The sequence below is a fragment of the Trachypithecus francoisi genome, unplaced genomic scaffold, assembly GCF_009764315.1.
Source record: "Trachypithecus francoisi isolate TF-2019V2 unplaced genomic scaffold, Tfra_2.0 Lachesis_group16, whole genome shotgun sequence".
NCBI classification, from domain to species: domain Eukaryota; kingdom Metazoa; phylum Chordata; class Mammalia; order Primates; family Cercopithecidae; genus Trachypithecus; species Trachypithecus francoisi.
In genome coordinates, this window is record NW_022681461.1 from 77,272,461 (window position 1) to 77,279,540 (window position 7,080).

Here is a 7,080-nt window from a genome sequence, read left to right on the forward strand (position 1 = left end):
CACTTGCTCCACACACTGCCAGCTCCTGAGGGTGGGCGGGTGCAAAGTAAAAATGCATAAGCCCTGCTGTCAAATTGTTAATGGTTTTAGGTGGGGATGGTTGTCAGATTTAGCAAATACAGATAACAATGCCCAGTTACATTGGAATTTCAATAAACAAATAATTTTTCAGTGTAAATATGAACCATGCAACTTTTGGGGGCAGTATGTTAATTGACAACCCTACATGGGAGAAGAAAGACTAAAAGCCTGAAATTATGATGATAATAGTAGGGACTCTGGGAAGATTTCCTGGAGAAAGTAACAGCTAAGTTGGGTCTTAATGCTGCAGAGGCCACAGAAGGAGATCTAGGTACAGGAGGCACAATGGAGTCTGGGAAGTTAGGGAATGGAGATCTTATTATTTTAGTCTCAGTTTTCTCATCTGTAAAATGGGTATAATAATAGTACCAACCTTGTCAGGTTGTTGTGAGGATAAAATGAGTTTACATTCATAAGGCACTTAGGGGAATGCCTGGTACAGAGTGAGTGAGTGGTGATGATAAAACTAACGAGATCAGTGGAAAAAGGTGAGAAAGAGGGGCTGGGCACAGTGGCTCATACCTGTAATCCCAGCACTTAGGGAGGCTGAGGCGGGTGGATCACTTGAGGCCAGGAGTTGAAGACCAACCTGGCCAACATAGCAAAACCCTCTCTCTACTAAAAATACAAAAACATTAGCCAGGCATGGTGATGCATGCCTGTTATCCTAGCTCCTCAGAAGGCTGAGGCATGAGATAGCTTGAACCCGGGAGGTGGAGGTTGCAGCGACCCGAGGTTGCACCATTGCACTCCAGCCTGGGCAACAGAGTGAGACCCTGTCTCAAAAAAGAAAAAAAAAACATTCCAGAGATTCAAGTTATTACTGGACTGGACTAACTGGAAGAGCAGAGCCATGAGGCAGAAGGAGGGGAAAAAGAATGACATTCCCAATGGGGTTGAGTGAGAAAACCGAGAGTCTGGGAAGAGGCAAAGAGAAGTAGATTTCAGAGAAAGTGATCAATTCTGTTTGTACCTGAGTGCCCAGTCTATGTGAAGAGATGTGGCTGGAATTAAATACAGGCTCTATACAAAAGGCCACAGTCAGGTGTAGAGGTCTGGGAGGCTTCAGATTGGAGGTGAGGAAAGCCAAGGACATGTATTATGAAATTTCCAAAAGCCTGAATGAGAGATGAAAAAGAATGCTGAGGTCACCACCTGGCCAGTGTTCTACTTGCAACTCTGATTTTCTTTGATTTAACTTAGGAAGGCAATCCCATAAAATCTAGGGCAACCATGAAATTCCACAAAGTTACAGACCTGCATATATGCTTGGATGGGTGTGGACTGACCTGGAAGGCAGGCCTCGGAGAGAACTGAGAAACCAGGGAACTGGGGTGAAGGAAGAAGTCACTTTTTGCTTTCTACATTTTTATTACTTTTGTTTTTCTCTCCAAGTATGAATTTTTTTGTTTTTTGTTTTTTTGGTTTGTTTTGTTTTTGAGACTAGGTATTGCTGTTGTTGCCCAGGCTGGAGTGCAATGGCGTGATCTTGGCTCATTGCAACCTCTACCTTCAGGGTTCGAGTGATTCTCCTGCCTCAGCCTCCCAAGTAGCTGGGCTTACAGGTGCGTGCCACCATGCCTGGCTAATTTTGGCATTTTTAGTAGCGATGGGGTTTCACCACGTTGGCCGGACTGGTCTTGAACTCCTGACCTCAGGCAATCCACCCACCTCAGTCTCCCAAAGTGTTGGGATTACAGGCATGAGCCACTGTGCCTGCTGAAATTTTTTTCAAAAATCTTAAAAACTAGAGATTTTGGTAAAGTAGTGTAAGAACCTGCAAAAGGTGGCTCCTGTTTGCATTTTATTCTTTCATCATCCTGGAATGACTTTTGTGGACGTCTATGACTTTAGTCATTTTCACCCCTGGAAACAAGACTCTATGCCTCAGGATGCCTCCACTCACGCTTTGAATGTATCCATAGAATCCTAAGAAATATTGCTCCAACGATTGCACACATTTTTATTTTAGGTTGGGGGTACAAGTGCAGGCTTTTTATATAGATAAACTTGTGTCACAGTAATTTGTTGTACAGATTATTTTGTCACCCAGGTACTAAGCCCAGTACCCAATAGTTATTTTTTCTGCTCCTCTCCCTCCTCCCACCCTCAAGTAGACCCCAGTGTCTGTTGTACCCTTCTTTGTGTCCATGAGTCCTCATCATTTAGCTCCCACTTATAAGTGAGAACATGTGGTATTTGGTTTTCTGTTCCTGTGGTAGTTTGCTAAGGATGATGGCCTCCAGCTCCATCCATGTGCCTGCAAAAGGCATGATCTCATTCTTTTTTATGGCTGCATAGTATTCCATGGTGTACCACGTTTTCTTTGTCCAGTCTGTCATTGATGGGCATTTACGTTGGTTCCATTGATGGGTATTTGCTATTGTGACTAGTGCTGCAATGAACATTTGCGTGCATGTGTCTTTATGGTAGAATGATTTATTTATTTTATTTTATTTTTTTTTTTTGAGGCGGAGTCTCGCTCTGTCGCCAGGGCTGGAGTGCAGTGGCCGGATCTCAGCTCACTGCAAGCTCCGCCTCCCGGGTTTACGCCATTCTCCTGCCTCAGCCTCCTGAGTAGCTGGGACTACAGGCGCCCGCCACCTCGCCCGGCTAGTTTTTGTATTTTTAGTAGAGACGGGGTTTCACCGTGTTAGCCAGGATGGTCTCGATCTCCTGACCTCGTGATCCGCCCGTCTCGGCCTCCCAAAGTGCTGGGATTACAGGCTTGAGCCACCGCGCCCGGCCGGTAGAATGATTTATATTTCTCTAGGTGTATACCCAGTAATGGGATTGTTAGGCCAAATGGTAGTTCTGTTTTTAGCTCTTTGAGGAATTGCCATACTACTTTTCACAATGGTTGAACTAATTTACATTCCCACTAACAGTGTGTAAGTGTTCTGTCTTCTCCACAACCTCACCAGCATCTGTTATTTTTTGACTTTTTAGTAATAGCCAATTTCACTGGTGTGAGATGGAATCTCGTTATGGTTTTGATTTGCATTTCCCTAATGATCAGTTGTACACATTTTTCATTTCTCTCAGTGCCTGATGTCTACTTCAGTCTCTCCATAGACTTGGATTGTGGGAACCATTTGTCAATGCTGTGTTAAAATCCCTTAGACACCTGTCTGAGCCTGGCCCAAAGTACTAGCCCAGGATCCTGGTCCCCAGGAAGTATAAAGGGAGAGTCACTTGGGAGTCCTAGGATTTTCCACATCTGGTAATGGATATGGGAGAAAGAGAGTGAGGAGAGAAGGGAAAAACTGTCTATTCCCTATAGTTACTGCTGTACTGTTCCAAAAAGAGAGAAGAAGAGGCCATGGACATGAACCGTTTTTACTCACCACATGTCTGACACCAAATGTGTGGGATTTCCCCTAATTTTTCACACCAATCAATTTAACAACTCTTTAGACATCAGCTGGGTGTCCTGCAATTCAATTTAATCCAAACATTAAGTACTTAGAGTTGGCACAGACCCCACAGGTTAAGGGCTCAGTCCTACAAAACTGTCCCCCATGCTGGGCGAGGCATCAGAGCCCCAGCATTGAGAAGTGGTGGGCTTGTGGGTTGGTAAGAAGAATTACAACAGTATAAGTTTGAAAAAGAAAGTTTGTTAGAAAAAACTGCAGAAGAGTGCAACAGAGGCCAGGCGTGGTGGCTCACACCTGTAATCCCAGCACTTTGGGAGGCCAGGGTGGGTGGATCACTTGAGGTCAGGAGTTCAAGGCCAGCCTGGCCAACATGGCGAAACCCCAGCTCTACTAAGAATACAAAAATTAGCCAGGTGTGGTGGTGGGCGCCTGTAATCCCAGCTACTTGGGAGGCTGAGGCATGAGAATTGCTTGAACCCAGGAGGCAGAGATTGCAGTCAGCTGGGATCATGCCACTGCACTCCAGCCTGGGCCACAGAGCGAGACTCCATCTCAAAAATAAATAGAGAAAAATTAAAATTTATAAAAGATGAGTGCAACTTGGTGCCTCAGTGAGAGGACTGAGTGTACTGCAGTGGGTTTTTTCCTAGGAGCATTTATGGACCTTAAAGCAGAAGCTTAAGGGTAATTTGGACCATGTTGGCCACATAGGTCATGATAAATGGTTACATTTGTAGACAAAAATGTCTACAAATGTAGACGTCCTGATGTCAGTACGGTTGTGCAGTGAATTTCGGCATAGCATTCCGGAGATGTATAGGAATTCTAATTTCTTATAAATTTTGGGGGGCGGGGAAAGACCTGGTACCAGTGCCTGCTTTAGATAATAGGGAAGTCTAGTTACTTCTCATTTCCCCAGATAAGGAGTTTTGCCTCCACAGGGCTTGTTAGATAGTCACCAGGTGGTCTTCGTTTCCCTCCAAATTCCTCAGATAAGGAGTTTTTTCTCTGGGGCCTCTTCAGTGGTCACCAGGTGATGGCGCTCTCCTCACTCCACTTCAGATGCTAGTTACAGGTCCAAGGTTTCCACCTGCACTTCTGACCAATCGCCTGTAAGCTGGGGATTCCTGTGACCCCCTGACCCTCTTTTCAGGTTTGATAATTTGCTATAATGACTCATAAAATCAGAAAGGTGCTTTACTATTCCTGGTTTTTTAGACAGGATACGACTCAAGAACAACCACATGGGAGAGAGGTAGAGCATAGGGTGCGGTATGGGGAAGGGGTGTGGAGCGTCCTTGCCCTGTTGGAGTGTACCACCCTTGCAGCGCCTCTGTGTGGTCTCCAACACCAGCTCCAAACCCCATCACTTCAGGGTTTTTATGGATGCCTCGTTACTTAGGCATCATTGATTAAATCATGGTTGTTGGTGATTAGCTCAATCTCTAGCTCCTTTTCTCTCCCTGGAGGTCTGAGGGTAGAGAGGGAGGCTGGAATTTCCAAACCTCCGATCATGCCTTGGTCTTTCCAGCACCCAGCACCCATCCTGAAGCTACCTAGGGGCCCCCACCAGCAGTCTTTCATTAGCATACAAAAGAAACTCTCATCACCCCAAAGATTCCAAGGGTTTAGGAGCTGTGCGCCAGGAGCCAGGGGCAAAGACCAGAGGTTTTTTTTTTATTTAAAAAAATTTTTTTTTTATATCACAGTGGACAAGTAGGAAACTGGAACAGAATGAGAGTTTTATAAATAATCTGTAGGAGCACAAAGATTAATAATAAACCCAATTTAGTCAACATTTTTTAGTTGAGAAAACAGAAGCCCTTGGTTGGGAAGTGACTTGCCCAAGGACACACAGCTGACAAATGGGGGGCTGAGACCACTGTAACATTTTCCAGTTTCTTGTCTTGCACTGTCTCCACGTTATTAAAGCCTCCAGTTCAGCTACGTGCAACTCAGCACATCCAAAGCCTTTGCACTGCCTGCTTTTTAATCCTTTAAGAATCTCTTAAAGAGGAACAGACTTGTCTGCAGGTACCAGTGACCTGGCATGAGCATTCCTTTTGCAGGAATAGTGTTATGTTCTCCACAAAGAGCAGGTGTGAGTCACCTCCAGTCACAGCCAAGCCAGCGTCTCTCACAATATTGTGGAAAAAGGCCCCACGCATCAAAACTGTCTTTTTATTTTTATTTATTTATTTATTTATTTATTTTTGAGACGGAGTCTCGCTCTGCCGCCCAGGCTGGAGTACAGTGGCCGGATCTCAGCTCACTGCAAGCTCCGCCTCCTGGGTTCACGCCAGTCTCCTGCCTCAGCCTCCTGAGTAGCTGGGACTATAGGCGCCCGCCACCGCGCCCGGCTAATTTTTTGTATTTTTAGTAGAGACGGGGTTTCACTGTGGTCTCGATCTCCTGACCTTGTGATCCGCCCGCCTCGGCCTCCCAAAGTGCTGGGATTACAGGCGTGAGCCACCGCGCCCGGCCAAAACTGTCTTTTTAGAAAACAGCCAGATTTGTGCTCGGAGAAGAGCTCTGGTCCTGGTCCGAGCTCCCAGGGATCCCTCTTTGGGCCTTAGCTTTTCTTTTATTTTTTAACCAGTCATCTTTTATGTGGAAGTTTATTCCCATTAGGATATAAAAGGATTCAGCAAGGATCGCATTCTTCAAGGACAGGTGTGGGCAAAGGAGGTCGTGGTCAGGGTGGCAGAGCCTGCCGTCTGCAGGCCCCTCTTCAGTGGTACTTGCATAGCTGCTTATGCTTGAGCTCCTTGCAGGAAAGGCAGTAGCTGAAGAGCAGGTAAGCTGCCAGTACCATGGGAACCTGAGACACCCTTTCTTCACGTCGATGTACTAGTTGTAGTACCAGTAGCAACCTCTTTGAAATGCTCCAGCAGTGCCACTAGGGGTGAAATCTCGCATCAGTATTCAGCTTGGTAGCTCCCCGAGTTTGACATCCAGGAGTTTCTTCTCCTTCACTGGTACAAGTGATGCCATCTTGGAGTGCCACCTGTGGGGCCCAGCTTTTCTTTCAGTGTTAAGAAGCTTGAATGGCTAATTGCACCTCACCAGGAGGTCTGACAGCACTCAGGAGGCTTCCCCCAGGTAAGGCCCAAATTAGTGAATGGCAGAGGCTCACCGCTAGAACAAGAAGGAGAACGTGAAGCAGGATGAAGAGCATGGCAGAGACTGATAGTTGTCTAGGAAAACATTCCCCTTCTTCAACATTAATGAAGTTTTAGCTGGGCGTAGGGCTGCCCAGTTGGAGGCTGCATTACCAGTCTCTCTTGCAGCTAAGTGTGGCCATGTGACTAAGTTCAGGCCAGTGAGGGGTGCATGGAAGTGCTAAATGCAACTTCTGAGTCATCTTCAATGTAAAGAAGCTCCTTGTCCCGGAGCAGCTCTCTTTCTTCTTCCCTTGAGCTGAATATGAACGTGCCTGTGGCCTAGCACTAACTATGCAGACAAGAACAATGCCCTTGGTGCCATGATGGCAATAGGATGGAGGGAACCTGGGTTCATCAGTGACTGCATGTAGAAAAAGCTTTCACCAACGTGGACCTCAGCATTGTTAGTGATAGAGGAACAAACCTCCATCTCCTTTGAACTATTTTTGAGGTCTTTG

The 7,080-nt window shown here is 46.0% G+C and overlaps 1 pseudogene; it reads right to left on the minus strand.

Annotated features, from left to right (window-relative positions):
- Window positions 1-6,189: 6,189 nt before the first annotated feature.
- LOC117099389 lies at window positions 6,190-6,452 on the minus strand (annotated as a pseudogene).
- Between the last annotated feature and the right edge of the window lie 628 nt (window positions 6,453-7,080).